The following is an 18,225-nucleotide window of genomic DNA, read 5'->3' on the forward strand; positions in this document are numbered from 1 at the left end:
TTCCCAACCCCAGATAAATCTTTAAAACTGGGACCCAATATTATTTGTTATTTTTTAACTTTTTTGAAATATTACCTTTCATTTTGGGTAAAATAAGATGCAATATCAATTTGTCATTTACCTTATTTTTAAACATATAGCTCATTTGGCACATTGGTTTAGGTGCCCTTTGGGAATGCCCACTTCTTCTATCAGAGTGCCTAGGGACAAGTCCTGGCTCCACTTCCAATTCCATATCCATGCATAGAGGGATCTTCAAAAGTTTATAGAAAATATGTGTTCTAGAAAAAAAATAACTGGATTCCTAGGACAAGATGGCTAAAATTTTACATTTGCCAATCATTCAACTGTTGTATGTTGGGTTGGACCACATCCTTGTGGTAATCATGCAAATTTCTAGAAAGTGAGCTGTTGAGTGAAGAAGCAATGGATGGAGTCGAGACACCTGGGACCAGTCTGAGGCCTGTCATGACCATGCAGCAGGTCTGCAGATCTGTTAGCTGTCCCGGGATAGGCCACTTGGTGTGCTTCACTCAAGAGAAGGAATTAAGCCCTCACTGGGCCCAGAGCAGAGGCCACAGCTAACTGACACCTGACTACTTCCAGGCCCTAGGAAGGCATGCTGATGATGTTGATCTCCTGGGGAATGCCAGAGAGGAAGAACTGGTTTTGTCTGTGTTTCTCCACTTGGGGCAAACATTTCCTTGGATACACAGGACACGTGACACCTCAGGATAGACCTGGGACATTTTCCGAATGATTTGTTTGACTTAATGACAAATGACTTGCATCATTTGATTTTAAAATGTGTGCATATTATGGGACAGAAAAACAGCCTATGATGAAGTGTGAGGATAAAATAGGAGGCCTTGAAGGAATTGCACTTGCTGTTTTGGGCCTTACTCTGAGACTTCCAGGAATGTTGTCCCTTTCCCCTGCTCATGGTGTTATTTTGGTGTGACGTAGTAGATATAAATAGACTCCCAAGCGTGACAGTCAGACCCTGGCTTCTACATTTCTTAACTCTGTCACCTTGAGCAGATTAGGTAACCTAGCAGAGTCTCAGTTTCCTAATCTGTAAAATGAGGAAATGATCATACGTAACTCACAGGGTTGTTACAGGATGTCACACTTACGAAATGCTGAGCAAGCACGTTCGGTGGAGTCACCAAGAGGAAGTAACAGTAACTGAAGTAGTAGTAATAGTATCAGGTGAGAAGTTTCAAACCTTTCACTCTTTTTTCAAAGTTTTTAAACTTCCAAAAGTAGGGTCAGACATTTGGCACGGCAGTTAAGATGCCACTAAAGACGCCTACATCCAATAGCTGAGTGCCTGGGATTGAGTCCCAGCTCAGCTTCTGAATCCAGCTTCCTGCTAAGGCACACACTGGGAGGCAGCAGGTGATGAATCAGGTACTTGGGGTCCATGTCCTCCATGTGGAAGACCCAGATTGAGTTCCTGGCTCCTGAGGTCCTTGTTGGGCCACTCGGGGTTAGACCTCTGCTTTGGATTGCCCACATCCCTTATTAGAGTGCCAGTTCAAGTTCAGGCTGCTCTGGTTCTGATCCAGTTTCCTGTTAATGCTCCTGGGAAATCAGTGGAAAATAGCCCAAGTACTTGGGCTCCTGACACACATGTGAGAGAACCTGGATGGAGTTCTAGGCTACTGACTTTGGCCTGACCTAGCTTTAGCCATGTGGACATTTATGAGTGAACCAGAGGATGGAAGATTATCTCTCTCTCTCCCCCTCCCCCTCCCTCCCTCTCTCCCTCCTCTCCCTCCCTCCCTTCCTCTCTCCCTGTCTCTCTGTAGCTCTACCTTTCAAAGTAAATACAAAAATCTTTTTTAAAAATATATTTATTTATTTATTTATTTGAAAGTCAGAGTTACACAGAGAAAGGAGAGGCAGAGAGACCACAGCGCCGGCCCCAATACATACATCTTAAAAAAAAAAAAAAGGGCAGGGGGGCAGCACTGTGGGATAGCAGGTAAAGCCACCTCCTGCAGTGCTAGCATCCCATATGGGCACCGGTTTGAGTCCTGGCTGCTCCTCTTCTGATCCAGCTCTCTGCTATGACCTGGGAAAGCAGTAGAAGATGGCCAAAGTCCTTGAGCTCCTGCACCCGTGTGGGAGACCCAGAAGAAGCTCCTGGCTCCTGACTTCAGCTTAGCCCAGCTCTGTCCATTTTGGCCATCTGGGAAGTAAACCAGTAAATGGAAGACTTCTCTCTCTCTCTCTCTCTCTCTCTCTCTCTCTCTGCCTCTCTGTAACTCTGCCTTTTAAATAAAATAAACAACTCTTTTAAAAAAAAGTTTCTGGCTAGGGGCTTCAACCTGTCCAAACTCTGGTTATTGTGCGCATTTGGAGAGTGAACCAGTGAATGGGAGTTCTGCCTTTCAATAAATGAAAATAAATAAAATTAAGAAAACTTAGAAAATAATATCTGCCCATTGTAAAATATTCAAGCCATATGGAAGCATAAATACAGGAAAAAAAAAAAGTCCCTGTACCCCCTAAATTCTGGTGACCAGGCCAGCAGGGAACACAGAGAACTGATAGGTGTGTATCTGTCCTTCTAAGCATTTAGCCATTTCAGCAGCCGTTTACTGTGCCCCAGCCATGCACTCTGTGCTGCTTTGACATTTTCTTTCTTTCTTTCTTTCTTTTTTTTTGACAGGCAGAGTTAGACAGTGAGAGAGAGAGACAGAGAGGAAGGTCTTCCTTTTTCCGTTGGTTTACCCCCTAAATGGCCACTACGGCCGGTGCGCTGTGCTGATCCGAAGCCAGGAGCCAGGTGCTTCCTCCTGGTCTCCCATGCAGGTGCAGGGCCCAAGCACTTGGGCCATCCTCCACTGTCCTCCCAGGCCACAGCAGAGAGCTGGACAGGAAGAGGAGCAACCGGGACAGAATCTAGCAACCCAACTAGGACTAGAACCCCGGGGTGTCGGCGCCGCAGGCAGAGGATTAGCCAAGTGAGCCGCGGCGCCGGCCACTGCTGTGACATTTTCATCCTCACACTTCTGTCGTGCTTTAGGGCATTTTGACTGTGCTGTCAATCTTAGCCTTCTTCAGGAAACATATGACAGCTCACATCACTGAGAATGAATGGCAAAGACAGTGTTCTGGACCCAAAGCCACTGTGTCCACAGCCTCCCTGTGGAAAAATACTGTCTGCATAGGACTATTTATGGGGAAAGGAATCTTGTGAGGCTCTGAGACTGAGAGAGCTTCATGTAAAAGGGGCTTCGCATATTTATTTTCTTTTGAAATTTGTATTTGTCTTCATTTTTATTTGGAAGGTAGAGAGACAAAGACAAGACAAAGATCTTCATCTTCAGGTTCAATCCCCTAATGCTACTGGGACCAGGCCAGATTGAAGCCTGGAGCCTGGAACTGAATCTGGCCTCCCAAATGGTGACAGGGACCCAATACTTGAGCTACCCCCTGCTCCCTCCCAAGGTACACTTTAGCAGGAAACTAGGATCAGGAGTGGAGCTGGAACTCCAACCCAGGCACTCTGATATGAGATGTGGGTGTCCCAAGTGGTGTCTTAACTGCTGCACCAAACACCTGTTCAGTGGCTTTCAGTCTCCTTGACTTCAGGCTTCTGGCTTGACTCCATGATCCCATACTTGAAGGCTGATTGAAGTCACTATGGACTGCTTCCCAAGATCCTCACCTTCTTCTCCCTCTCCTCCTCCCTGCTTTGCCTTCTCAAGAACTTCCTCAGGGGTCACGACCTCCGCTGACCTCCAGGCTGCCTTTGCCATGTGCCTCCCCCAGTGTGAATCATGTGCCCTCCCACCTACTTGCATAATACCCTCTAAACTTTGTTGTGGCTCCGGGTACACTGCATTGGGATACCATTTTAGCTGTCTTTGTTCTTCATTAGAGCAACACTCTTGAGTACAGAAAGCGGGCCTGTTTTCTTTCAAATGTAGGACTTGGTACTGGTAGCTGGGGTTTACTAAATCAAAAATATGTTGGCTCCTGGCACTGGAAAGGTGAACTAGTGGATGCGATATCTTGCTCTCTGTGCCTCTCAAATAAATAATTTTTTTAAGAATTTATTTATTTATTTATTTGAGAGGTAGAGTTACAAACAAAAAGGTCTTCCATCTGCTGGTCCAAATGGCCACAACAGTCAGAACTGGGCTGATCTGAAGCCAGGAGCCTGGAGTTTCTTCCATGTCTTCTATGTGGGTGCAGGGACCCAAGCACTTGGGCCATCCTTTACTGCTTTCCCAGGACATAGCAGAGAGCTGAATCAGAAGAGGAGCAGCCAGGGCTGGTACTGTGGCACAGTGGGTTAACGCCCTGGCCTGAAGCACCGGCATCCCATATGGGCGCTGGTTCGAGATCCGGCTGCTCCACTTCTGATTCAGCTCTCTTCTTTGGGCTGGGAAAGCAGTAGAAGATGGCCCAAGTCCTTAGGCCCCTGCACCCACGTGGGAGACCCAGAAGAAGCTTTTGGCTCCTGGCTCCTGGCTTCGGATCAGCACAGCTCCAGCCCTTTTGGCCAATTGGAGAGTGAACCATCGGATGGAAGACCTCTCTCTCTGTGTAACTCTGACTTGCAAATAAATAAATAAATCTTAAAAAAAAAAAAAAAAAAAAAGAGGAGCAGCCAGGACTAGAACCGGCACCCATATGGCACCCATATGGGATGCCAGCACCACAGGCGGAGGCTTAGCCCACTATGTCCCAACACCAGCCCCTAAATGAATAATTCTTAAAAATATGTGGAATAGTGGTCATTTCTGTGGTGCAGTGGGTAAATTCCCTGGCCTGAAGTGCCAGCATCCCATATGGGCACCGGTTTGAGACCCGGCTGCTCCACTTCCAATGCAGCTTTCTGCTATGGCCTGGGAGGGTAGTGGAGGATGGCCCGAGTCCTTGGCCCCTTGCACCCATGTGGGAGACCCAGAAGAAGCTCCTGGCTCTTGGCTTTGGATTGGTGCAGCTCTGGCCGTTGCAGCCAATTTGAGAGTGAACCATCAAATGAAGGACCCCTCTCTCTTCCTCGCTCTCTCTCTCTCTCTGCCTTTCCTCTCTCTGTGTAGCTCTGACTTTCAAATAAATAAATAAATCTTAAAAAAATATATGTGGAATAACTGGTAGGAGTGGTCATTAGTTTGCAAAGATGGTTGCAATAATTTTTTCCATCCCTTTATGCAAGTCCTCTTTGCAATGTGGTGTTTTTGTACTTTCCATCCTGGGGTGGGGATTATTCCTCCCTTCTTTAAATCTGAACTTGGCCAACAGAACATTAGCTAATATTCCATTTCAAGCAGAGGCTTGACAAGTGTTTGTGCAAAAGGGATTACTTCTTTTTGACCATGGCTGTAGCCCAGACACGGTGATGTTGAGCAAGCCTGCGCCAGACTCATAGAGATGCCTTATGCCAGAGGACTGAGTCCAGCCAGCAACCTGCCTATGTCCAACTGGCCAATTGCCAGACATGCAATTGAGGCCATCTTAGACTATCTAGCCCCGTTTAAGACCCTAGATGCCACAGGTACATGAATGTCTCCAGGAAAGACCAGCAGTAGAGCCACTCAGGTGATACCAGCTCCAGCTGTTAATCTGTAGAATCATGAGCAGCCATTACGTTTGGGAGTGGCTGTGAATCAGCAAGAAGCAACTGATAAGAAGGTTCTTTACAAGTGATTTTTCCCTCCTGTAGCTTCTCTTTCTTCCTTACCTTAGTGGCTAACTCTTATTTTTGTCTGTCTAGACTTATTTTCTTCTTGTATCAACCAATTGATATTGCCTATAGGAAAAAGTCTTAGAAATAAAAATTACAAATCAAAGTGTAGTTGATATTTTGATTATCTTTGCAGTTTCCACTCTACTGTCTCCTGGATAGGATATAACTTATCTGTAGCTTCAGGTGTGAGCTACCTTAAGACTAGGCCTGGCCACGTCTAGGAGCTAGGAATTCAAACCAGATTTTTCATGTGGGTATAAGGAACCCAATTACTTGAGCCATAACATATGTTGGAACCAAGAGCTAGAGGCAGGTATCTAAACCAGCCTCTTAACAACTAGACCAATGCCCACCTCAACAGCGCAGATTTGAATGCAACCAACCATGGTTCTAATTGTTCCTGGCCTCCTGTCTTGTTACTATGTGGGAAGTTAGTCTGAGGACTCAATGACACAGAAAGGAGATGTAAGAGCAAAAGAAATAGCTCCAGGCCTTACTGCAAAGTTGAAAAAAGTTGAAAATAAAGTAAGAGAAAAAGTCAGCCATACAAATAAGAACAAAGGAAAGCATGGTAATAATTTTAACATCAAAACAGACAAAACAGAGTTTAAGAAAAAAATAATCTTAAGGGGCAATAAAGAACAAAACTGACAATAACTCAAAAGGATATAATAACCATGAACATACATGTACCTAATTATAAAACCTCAAATTATGTAAAGTAATAATTGACAGAACTACAATGAGAAATATTTAAATCAGTATACTTAGAAACTTTATAACTCAAGTAGACAAGAATAAGCAAGGATATGGGTGATTTGTATAACATAAACTTGAACTAGTATATATGTATAAATAATATGTATGAGCATACATGTTTATGCCCCCTCTATCAGATAAAGACCCCCAACAGACCTACATGGAATTCCTGGTGCTTGGCTTCAGTGTGGCCCAGCCCTGGCTCTTGCAGGCATTTGAGTAGTGAACCAACAGATGGAAGATCTCTCTGCCTCTCCTCTCTCTGTTACTCTATCCTTCAAATAGATAAATACATCTTTTTAAAAAAAATAAATAAAAAGCTCCCCAAAGTATATTCTTTTTCATCGCACTGCAAACAATGAAAAAAAAATAACCAGGTACCATTTCTCTACCTCAATAAGCCAAACAGTCAGTCTCACATATCATACATTCTCTAGCTAAAACACAATAAAAATAAACTTGGGGGAAAAGGATAACATGAAAGCTTCTTTATTCCTGGAACTAAATGGAGTTCTGAGCTCCTGGTTTTGGCCTGGCCCAGCCCTGGGCTATTGTAGCCATCTAGGTAGTGAACCAACGGACAGAGGGTCTCTTTCTGTCTATCCCTCTCTGTCTATAATTCTACCTTTCAAATAAATAAATAAATCTTCAAAAAATAATAGGAGGTACAGGGAAACAAAGAGAACAGAGGAAAAACACTTGGGTGGGGAGGAACTATTAAATAAATAACAAATATGATTTCCCAGAATTAAAGGATGAGCTTTGAAATTAAAGAGACCTACCAATTGTCTAACACAGTTACCAAGGAAAGTGCCACACCAAGCCAATCTTCATGAACTCTCAGGACTCCGACGACAATAGAAATCTTAGGAGAAATAAAATAGGTCACATGTAAGGAGTTAGGAATAGGGATTGGCACTGTGGCATAGTGGATTAAGGCCCTGCCTTCAGTGCAGGCATCCCATAAGGGTGCCATTTCAAGCCCCAGCTACTCCACTTACAATCCAGCTCTCTGCTATGGCCTGGGAAAGCAGTAGAAGATGGCCCAAATCCTTGGGCCCCTGTACCCACATGGGAGTCCGGGAAAAAGCTCTGGCTTCAGATCAGCCCAGCTCTGGCCATTGCAGCCATTTGGGGTGTGAACCAGTGGATAGAAGACCTCTCTCTCTCTCTCTCTCTCTCTCTCTCTCTCTCTCTCTCTGCTTCTGCTTCTCTGTAACTATGCCTTTCAAATAAAAAAGAATCAGGAATCAAAATAACACTGGATTTCTAATAATAAATATTGGCATTGCATTGTGGCAAAGCAGGTTAAGCCATCACCTGGGACACTGCATCCCATATAAGTGCCAGTTTGAGTCCTGGATGCTCCACTTCCAATCTAGCTCTCTGCTAATGCACCTGGGATAGCAACAGAAGATGGCCTAAGTACTTGGACCCCTGCACCCATGTGGGAGACACAGATGGAATTCTAGGCTTCTGACTTTGTCCTGGCCCAGCCCTGGCCATTGCAGTCATTTAGGGAGTGAACCAGCATTGGAAGATATATCTCTCTCTCTCTGCCTTTCAAATAAATTAACTTAAAAAACACTGGGAGACAATAGAAATATGTCTTCAAATATCTGAGGAAAATCTGTTTCCAACCCAATAGTCTAGTTAAGCCATTACCCAACTTTTTTTTTTAAAGATGTATTTATTTATTTTAAATTCAGTTACAGAGAGGTCTCACATGTGGTAACAGGAGCCCAAGCACTAGGACCATCTTCCACTGCTTTTCCCAGGCCATCAGCAGAGAGCCGGAGTGGAAATGGAGCAGTCAGGACATGAACTGGCACCCATGTGGGATGCCAGTGACGCAGGCATTGGCTTTATCCTCTATGCCGTAATGCCGACCCCACCATAACCCAATATGACAGGATAATAGATCCATATTTGAACATGATCTCCCATGCAAGTAAATTTCTCAGTGATCTCCAGGAGCATGGTCACTGTCACGGTGAAGATAACAGGCTCATGAAATGAAGTCTCCAGGGGAGGCTGTTTGGCGCATTGGTGAAGTCACCACTTGTGATTCTTATATCCCATATCAAAGTGCCTGGATTCAAGTCCCAGCTCCACTTCTGATCCAGGATCCTGCTCAAGTGCACTCTGGGAGGCAGCAAGTACAGTGGTTTGGTCCCTGGCTCCCACACAGGAAACTCAGGTTGAGTTCCAGGCTCCTGGCTTCAACCTGGTCCAAGCCCTGTTGTTGTGGGCATTTGGAGATTGAACCAGTCAATGGAAGATTCTCTCTCTCTCTCAAATAAATTTTAAGAATAAGCCTTTAACATAAATTAGAGATCAAGGAGGGACATGTGAGGCAGTTCAGGACAATAGTTCTTTTTTTAAAAAAATATTACTTATTTATTTGAAAAACAGAGTTACAGAGAGGCAGAGGCGGAGGGTGGGGGGTCTTCTGTCTGCTGGTTCACTCCCCAAATGGCCGCAACACCTGGAGCTGTGCCGATCTGAAGCCAGGAGCATAGGGCTTCTTCTGAGTCTCCCACATGGGTGTAGTGGTCCAAGGACTTGGGCCATCTTCTACCGCTTTCCCAGGCCATAGCAGAGAGCTGGATCGGAAGTGGAGCAGCACCTGTATGGGATGCCGGCACAACAGCCAGTGGTGCTGGCCCCAACAACAGTTCTTTAGCATTTCTTAGAAACAACCAATACATAGTGGAGCAGGAGGAGGGAAACTTCAGGGGCCAGTTCACCAAAATAACCTTCCCTGAGTTGTGCTCTGTCGAGAGCAGCTTGGGAGTTACACTGCAGGCTTTGTGCGTGTGATGTGTATGTAGAAATGCAGCTACAGACAAGGCAAGTTCATTTTTAATTCTGAGGGAAAAAACAGAAAGTTGTGCAAGAAAGGACACATCATCCTGGCACGCTACAGGGCTGAGCTGTGAACAACATTACCGGATTAGAGTGTGGATTTGTGAAACACTCTGTGGGAGCATGATGACGGATGTGTCTATGAGTATGGGTCTGTATGTCTAGGTCTGATGTATATTAGAGCAAACTCCTGTTTCTATAATAAGTAGTCAATAGATTATATTTAAAAATAGGAATATTTTTAAATGGCTGCAAATGTCTTGTATAGAAAAATGGAGATAAAAACCAGAATAGCCAGAGGGTGCAAGTGGTGGCTTCTGGAGAGTGGACTTTGAGCTCAGAAGGAGACGGAGCAGGAACTGCTGGACTTTATTTAAACCTTAGTTCTATTTTATATTTAAATTTGTGTACCTGTTACTTAAAAAAGTCAGAGATGGGCATTTGACACAGAAGTTAGGATATCTGCATCCCATATTAGAGTGCCTGTTTGATTCCTGCCTCTTCTTCAGAATCCAGCTTCCTGCTAACACCCCAGCAGGTGATGACTCAAGTATTTGGGTCTGCCACCCATGTGGGAGACCAAGATTGAATTCCAGGCTTCAACCTGGCCCAACCCTGCCTGTTGCAGGCTTTTGGGGAGTGAATCAGTGGATGAAAGAGCTCTCTGTCTGTCTCTATTTCTCTGTTTCTCTGCCTTTCAAACAAATGAAAACATTTTTTTAAAAGTGAATTCTCCAGGCCGGCGCCGTGGCTCAATAGGCTAATCCTCCACCTTGCGGCGCCGGCACACCGGGTTCTAGTCCCGGTTGGGGCGCCGGATTCTGTCCCAGTTGCCCCTCTTCCAGGCCAGCTCTCTGCTGTGGCCAGGGAGTGCAGTGGAGGATGGCCCAGGTGCTTGGGCCCTGCACCCCATGGGAGACCAGGAAAAGCACCTGGATCCTAGCTCCTGCCATCGGATCAGCGCGGTGCGCCAGCTGCAGCGGCGGCCATTGGAGGGTGATCCAACGGCAAAGGAAGACCTTTCTCTCTGTCTCTCTCTCTCACTGTCCACTCTGCCTGTCAAAAAAAAAAAAAAAAAAAAAAAAAAAGTGAATTCTCCAGAATTAACTTATAACATAAATATAATTCCAGCCAAAATGCCATCAGGATTTTTTGAGAAAGTTCACAAATTTTTCATTTTAGAATAACTACATTAATTTTGAAAATAAAGATGAATAAGAGAGAACTCAGTCAGCATTTATATGTTTCATGAAGCCATAGACATTATGCCAGAACAGTGACGCTTCAGGAACAGATTCATAAGCCAGAGGAACAGAATAGAGAGCTCAGAAACAGGCCAGTACCTCTATGGGAATTTGATATCAGATGAAAATGACACCATAAATCAATATGGAAAGGATGAATTATTCAGTAGATTATGTTGAGAAAATTGTTTTATTATTTGGAGGGAAATAGAGTATGATTCAGATCATCTACTATACACTAATTTGCACACCAGGGAAATTAAAAACCTATATATGAAGGATTAAAAATAACACAAAAAGTAAAGGAAACCCACGAGAAAAATGGGCCTAAGTTATAAATAGGTAATTCCCAGATGGGAGAATACAAATGACTCACAAGCATAAGAAGAGATGTTCAAACCCACTGGAAATCAATGAACTGTGAATTAAAACAATGAGATAGCGTTTTATACCTATTTATACCTATTAGGAAGGGGAAAAATTAGAGAGCTAGAAAGTAGCAAGGGATGGTGAGGGTTAGAGAAATGTCCTTTTGCATCATTCTGGGAACACAAATGCTACAGATGTTCTGGAAAAAATATGGCAGAATTGAGGAAGTTGAAGATGCAGAGACCCAACAACACACACTCCCATCCCAGAGTTTGAACTTGAGAGTTCTTAGTTCCGTAAGGAGCTGCTTAAGGATTATACGGGATTCAGCTCCCCAACCCACGCATACAGAGATACCCCAGTCTTATGCTAGTGGTTAATTGATCAGTGGTTGACAGATTAAGGTGGAGCTTGGTCCAATGATGGTGTTTCAGGGTACAGCCCTTGGGAAGTGATTGGCTTGGAGTAGGTTGCTAGGCTGGAGTCATGATCAAATCATGATGGTGCTAGAAGGAAAGATGGTAGAGTAGAAGAGTGTGCTTCCTGTGTCACTAGGCTTCTCTGCTCACCACGTGACCACCCACCTCTCCGCATACACTGGGCCACTGCCAGCCTCCCGCAGATGCCATACTGATGGGGCTGCCGGATGTTGAAACGACTCTCCAAACTAGAAGCTGAAATGAGCCACCTTTTTTTCTTTTTTTTTAAGATTTATTTCTTTATTTGAAAGTCAGAGTTATACAGAGAGAGGAGAGACAGAGAGAGAGAGAGGTCTTCCATCTGCTGGTTCATTCCCCAATTGTCCACAATGCTGATCCAAAGCCAGGAGCCTGGAGCTTCTTCTGGGTCTCTCACACAGGTGCAGGGGCCCAAGGAGTTGGGCCATCCTCTACTGCTTTCCCAGGCCATAGCAGAGAACTGGATAGGAAGTGGAGTAGCCGGGTCTCAAACCGATGTCCATATGGAATTATGGCGCTTCAGGCCAAGTGTTAACGTGCTGTGCCACCGTGTCGGACCTGAATCTTCTTTCTTGATAAACTGCTCCTCTCAGGTATTTTTTTTTAAGATTTATTTATTTATTTGAGAGGCAGAGATCCAGAGAGAGAGAGAGAGAGAGAGAGAGAGATCTTCTATCTGCTGGTTTACTCCTCCAAATGGCTACAATGGCCATAAGTGGGCCAGTCTGAAGTCAGGAGCCAGAAGCTTCCTCCACGTCTCCTAGGTGGGTGGTCAGGGGGGCCAAGGACTTGGGCCATCCTCTGCTGCTTTCCAGGCACATTAGTAGGGAGCTGGATCAGAAATAGAAGAGCTGGGACTTGAACCGGTGCTCATATGGGATGCTGGCACTATAGGTGGAGGCCTAACCTTCTGCACCATAGCACTGGCCCCTCTGGTAAAGTAATGGAAAGCTGACTCACACAGGTCCCATGCACTGCGGCTTTGTTGCAGACACGAGGTGCTGGGCATCCTGGGTGTCTGTCCTGTGGAGTACTGGGTGCACCTGTGTAGGCTGCTGAGCAGTAGGCCCCTGCACTACCTGTGCATGCAGCAGAGTAAGTAGGCCATAAAATCGATGTTGAATACGAAAATAAAAGAAACAGAAGAATATCCCTAGACTGACATTGTGTGCATTAAAACATACACGTGAAGCGGCAGTATACATTTTATATTAGGAAGGGATCTTCAACAAGTTCATGGAAAGTGCATAATATGAAAAAACTCTGTATGGATTTCACAATTTTTTGCACTAAAATAAACATTTCTAAATTCTATTTTCCACAGACTTTAAAAACAGTTTTAAAAAATCTGTTTGAAAAGCTAAGTGATGGTGACAGGAAGGAAAGAGAGAGAGAGACCTTCCCTCTGCTAGTTTACTGAAGCCAGAAACCTGGACCTCCACTCAGGTCTTTCACGTGGGTACCAGGACTCAAGTACTTGAACCATCCTCTGCTGCTTCACAGATGTGTTAGCAGGGATCTAGATTGGAGACAGACTAGCTGGGACTGGAACCAGCACTCTGATATGGGAACGGGCATCCCGAGTGGCAGCTTAACCTGCTACATCACAGTGTCCTCTCCATGAACTTTTTTGTTGATATTTTAAAGGCAGGGAGAAAAAAAGACACATTTCTCACTTTCTGGCTCACTCCCTAAATACCTGCATCAGCTAGAGTTCAGTCAGACTGAAGCCGGGAGCTGGGAACTCAACCCAGATCTCCCATGTGAGTGGCAGGGCTCCAAGAACTTCAGTCATCACCTGCTGATTCCCAGAGTTAGCATTAACTGGAAGCTGGCATCAGAAGCAGAGCAAACCTTGAACCCAGGCACTCCAATATGGGCTGTGAGCATCTTTTTTTATTTATTTTTTTAATATTTATTTATTTGGGGCTGGTGCTATGGCCTAGCAGGTAAAGCTGCCATCTACAGTGCCGGCATCCCACATGGGCACCGGTTTGAGTCTGGCTGCTCCAGTTCTGATCCAGATCTCTGCTATGGCCTGAGAAAGCAGTAGAAGATGCCCCAAGTGCTTGGGCCCCTGTGCCAGCATGGGAGACCTAGAGGAAGCTCCAGGCTCCTGGCTGCAGCCTGGCCCAGCCCTAGCTGTTGCAGCCATTTGAGGAATGAGCCAGCAGATGGAAGATATCTCTCTCTGTAATTCTGCCTTTCAAATAAATAAATAAATCCTTTTTTTAAGAGTTACAGAGAGGCTGAGAGAGAGAGAGAAGTCTTCCATCTGTTGGTTCACTCCCCAAATGGCTGCAACAGCTAGGGCTGGGCTGGGCTGAAGCCAAGAGCCAAGACTTCTTCTGGGTTTCCCACATGAGTGATAGTGACCCAACACTGGGGCCTTCTTCCGCTGCTTTCCCAGGCACATTGGTAGGGAGCTGTATTGGAAGTGGAGCAGCCAGAATTCAGATCAGTGCTCATAGGGGATGCCAGCATTGCAGGTGGTGGCTTATCTCACTGCTCCACAGAGCCAGCCCCAGATGTGGGCATCTTAATCAGTAGGCCAAATGCCCACCCCTCCACAACTTTTTTTGAAGCCCCTTTAAATATACATTTCCAAGAACACATTTCAGACACATAACGATGGGTGTTTATGTGAGAAGGAACGCAGAATACAGGCCAAGAGTAAAGGAGAGAGTGAAATAAGCAAAGGCTCTTTTGCAGGCCACTTACCTAAGTACCAAGGAATCTGCTGAGCTCAACTCGGCGCAAGGTCTCCCCAGGCCCCAATATTGTTTTGATGCAGTCCCAGCAAAAAGCCCCATGGAATTTCTTGAGCACTGTATGATATAGTTCTAAAGCTTTTCTAAAAAAGTAAGTCTTGAAGAAAAAGATCCAAAAACTTTGAAAAAGAAGAGCATCTTGCAGTGACTTGGCCTATGAGACAATAGAATGTATAAATAATGCAGTAGTCGCTAGAACACTATGTTATTGGCCCAGGAATGGACAGAAGAATCAATAGAACAGAAAAGAAAAGGCAGAAATGGACCCAAGAGTTTATCAAAAGCTGCTAGTTGATAAAAGTGGCATTTCAATCCGGGGAGGAAAGGCCAGATCTGACAACAAATGATGTTGGAAAAATGGACTCATGATTTTGGGGAGGAAGTTGGAAAAAATAGAGAACAATAATTAAAGGCTTTTCAAAGTAGACAGAGGTGAGGTTTGCATGCCAGTTTGCCATTGATTAGCTCTGTAATTGCAGGCGAGAGTCTTAACTTCCCTAGGCCTCATTTCTCCCATATTAAAAAGCAAGCAATAAATGTGACTACCTCTTATGACTGTGAAGATTAAAATGGATGGTGAGTTTTAAAAAAATGAAAACCTCATGCCTATCACACAGAATGTGTCTCATAAAAGTTAGCTATTATTATTTCTATCCTATACCACTGGCAAAGTAATGTACAAAATGACACCATAAACGTTCTGGAAAGAAAATAAATGAGTATTATTATGATCTTGGGAAGCAAAGGACTTTCTAAATATGGCCCTAAGGGTAGAAAATAGGAAAGAAGAAATAATATTTCTGACTATTCTCCCCCCCCAAAAAAAACCCAAGGAACTAGCATTTCTTTATGCCAGAATTCCTCCACAGATAAAATCCAAAATGCAAACAGCAAATTGGGGAAATATTTGCAATATATATATAATAGACAAATGGTTAATAGTCTCTTACTATTCAACAAGAAAAAAGATGGAAACAACAATAGAAAACACACCAAAAATATTACCAAATAAACAAGCAAAAATGAGGCCATAAGCAGGTAAATGGGGGGATGTTCAACCTCACTAATAAAGAATGCTAATTCAAATGAATTCCTATTTTGTTTAGCACAGTACATTTTTCTGATGATATTTGCTTTTACTAAGCATGTTTTTGAATGTCTGACCCATCCAGCTCCTGTTTCAGATATTTCATTCCTGTCAGCAGCCCATGATCTGTAAACCACTTGACTGGCTTGGGAAATGGGAGGATCCAGGCTGAAGGGACAAGGGATGGACACTTTATTTGAAGAGAGCCATGGGATCAGCATCTGGTTCAAGTCCCAGCTGCCTCACCAGTGATCCAGCTCCCTGCTAATGCACCTGGGAAAGCAGCGGAAGATGGCCCAAATGCTTGGACTCCTGCCACCCATGTGGGAGATCCAAATAGGGGTTTCGGCTCCTGACTTCAGCCTGGCTCAATCTCAACCATTGTGGCTATGCGGGGGGTGAACCAGTGGATGGAAGATATCTCTCTCTGTCTCTGACATTCTGCTTTTCAAACAAACAAATAAATAAACCTTTAAAAAGAAAAGGGGGGTGGGTGCTAAATGCTCTGGCAGGTTAACTGTGTGTGGTTTATTGTGTCCAAGTTGGAAAAGATGAGCTTGACCTAACATATCTCTCCTAAGGAAGTATCACAAGAAAGTTTTCAATGCAAGGTAGCCACTTGAACTGTGACAGTATGGAGAACTGAGAATGGGGCAGTGTGTTTAAAAGCCAGGAATGGCCGGTGCTGTGATATAGCAGGTAAAGCTGCCACCTGCAGTACTGGCATCCCATATGGGTGCTGGTTTGAGTTCTGGCTGCTCTACTTCTGATCCAGCTCTCTGCTATGGACTGGGAAAGCAATGGAAGATGGCCCAAGTCCTTGGGCCCCTGCACCCACGTGGGAGACCCAGAAGAAGATCCTGGCTCCTGGCTTCGGATCGGCACAGCTCTGGCCATTGCGGCCAATTGAGGACTGAACCAGCAGATGGAAGACCTGTCTCTCTGCCTCTCCTTCTCTCTCTGTTAACTCTGACTTTCAAATAAATAAATAAATCTTTAAAAAAGCCAGGAGCAAAGTAGAGCCACAAAGGGGTAGGATCCAATGGAAGACAGGTGGAAGGAGCTAGAAGGGAGTGGAGCAGGTGCCAGTGTAACAGCAGATGAACTGTCACAGAGAGACCGAGAATGGCTGTCTCCCAGCCACATCTACTATCTCCTGCCTTCCCGAGCCGCCTTGTTTGGTTTTAGTTTTTGCCAGATTGCTCTGTCTTTACACTGAATCTTCATTTCCAGCACATTTCTTTTTTAACAGCAGAAAAAAGTCCTGACTGGAACATGACATTGGTGAGACTGAGGCAAGAAGGCTGCTTGGAATGCCTCTACAGACAGCACCAGTCACCTTCCTCATCAGATGCAGGAATGCCTGCTGTCCTTGGCATGGAGTCTCAGGGCCAGGGGAAGAGGGCTGGGCATAGCCTCTCTCCAGCACTCACTAGCAGTGCTAAGCCCTATCCTCACTGCACCCTGACACTGACAATTCCCATGTTTATTTTATGGATGACGAAATGGAGACACCAGGAAGCTTGGCAGAGTTGCTCATCCGCCATTCCACTTACCCTCATTTCCAGCCCCTCCCACATGGCCAAGAAAGTATCTGTGCCACCTCCTGCCCTCCTCTTCCCCACCCTGGTGTCCAGAAGGGGTCTTCCACATACCTGGTCCTTTGAAGTGTCTTTTGGAGTAGAATCCCTTGGTACCCAACTCGTCCACACTGAACAGCAACTATACCCTCTGAATAAGCTGTGCATCTGTACTGCTGTGTTACCCAAGCCTTCCATGTTTGTTTGAGCTGCTGTACAGCCTGATTACTCTAATCCAAGGAGGACTGGGTAACACTCCAGGAGACGAAGCCAATACTTGACACAGCCAGGATTCAAACCCGAGTCTACCTATCCTTTTTTTTTTTTTTTTTTTAAGATTTATTTATTTATTTGAAAGTCAGAGTTACACAGAGAGAGAAGGAAAGGCAGAAAGAGAGTGGTCTTCCTTCCACTAGTTTACTCCCCAGTTGGCCGCAACAGCCAGTGCTGCACAGATCCAAAGCCAGGAGCCAGGAGCTGCTTCTGGGTCTCCCACGTGGGTGCAGGGGCCCAAGCACTTGGACCTTCTGCCAGTTCTTTCCCAGACCATAGCAGAGAGCTGAATCAGAAGTGGAGCAGCACGGACTCAAACCAGCGCCTGTATGTGATTCCAGTGGCTTTACCTGATACACCACAGCACCAGCCCCCACCTATCCTTTTTTAAAAATTCTGGCTGGGGTCAGTGTTGTGGTGCAATGGGTTAGGTCACAGCTAATGTGCCTGGGAAGGCTACAGAGGATGGCCCAAGTACTTAATCTTCTGTCACCCACTTGGGAGATACAGATGGAGTTCCAGGCTCCTGGCTTTGGTCTGGCCCACTTCGGGAGTGAGCTATTGCAGTCATTTAGGGAGTGAACTAGTAGATGGAAGATCTCTCTTTCTCTCTCTCTGTCTCCTGCTCTCTGTGTCACTTGGCCTTTTAAATAAGTGAAATAAATACTAAGTAAATAACTATTATAATAAAATACACATAACAGTAACCATTTCTAGGTGTACAATTCCATGGCATTGAGATTATTCATTTCATGACCCCAAGGAGACACTCCATTACCTGTTGTTTTTTTTTTTAATTTTTTGACAGGCAGAGTAGACAGTGAGAGAGAGACAGAGAGAAAGGTCTTCCTTTGCTGATGGTTCACCCTCCAATGGCCGCTGCGGCCGGTGCACCGCGCTGATCCGATGGCAGGAGCCAGGTACTTATCCTTGTCTCCCATGGGGTGCAGGGCCCAAGTACCTGGGCCATCCTCCACTGCACTCCCTGGCCACAGCAGAGAGCTGGCCTGGAAGAGGGGCAACCGGGACAGAATCCTGACCGGGACTAGAACCCGGTGCGCCGGCGCCACAAGGCGGAGGATTAGCCTAGTGAGCCGCAGCAC

This window comes from Oryctolagus cuniculus, chromosome 17, assembly GCF_964237555.1.
Source record: "Oryctolagus cuniculus chromosome 17, mOryCun1.1, whole genome shotgun sequence".
NCBI lineage: Eukaryota > Metazoa > Chordata > Mammalia > Lagomorpha > Leporidae > Oryctolagus > Oryctolagus cuniculus.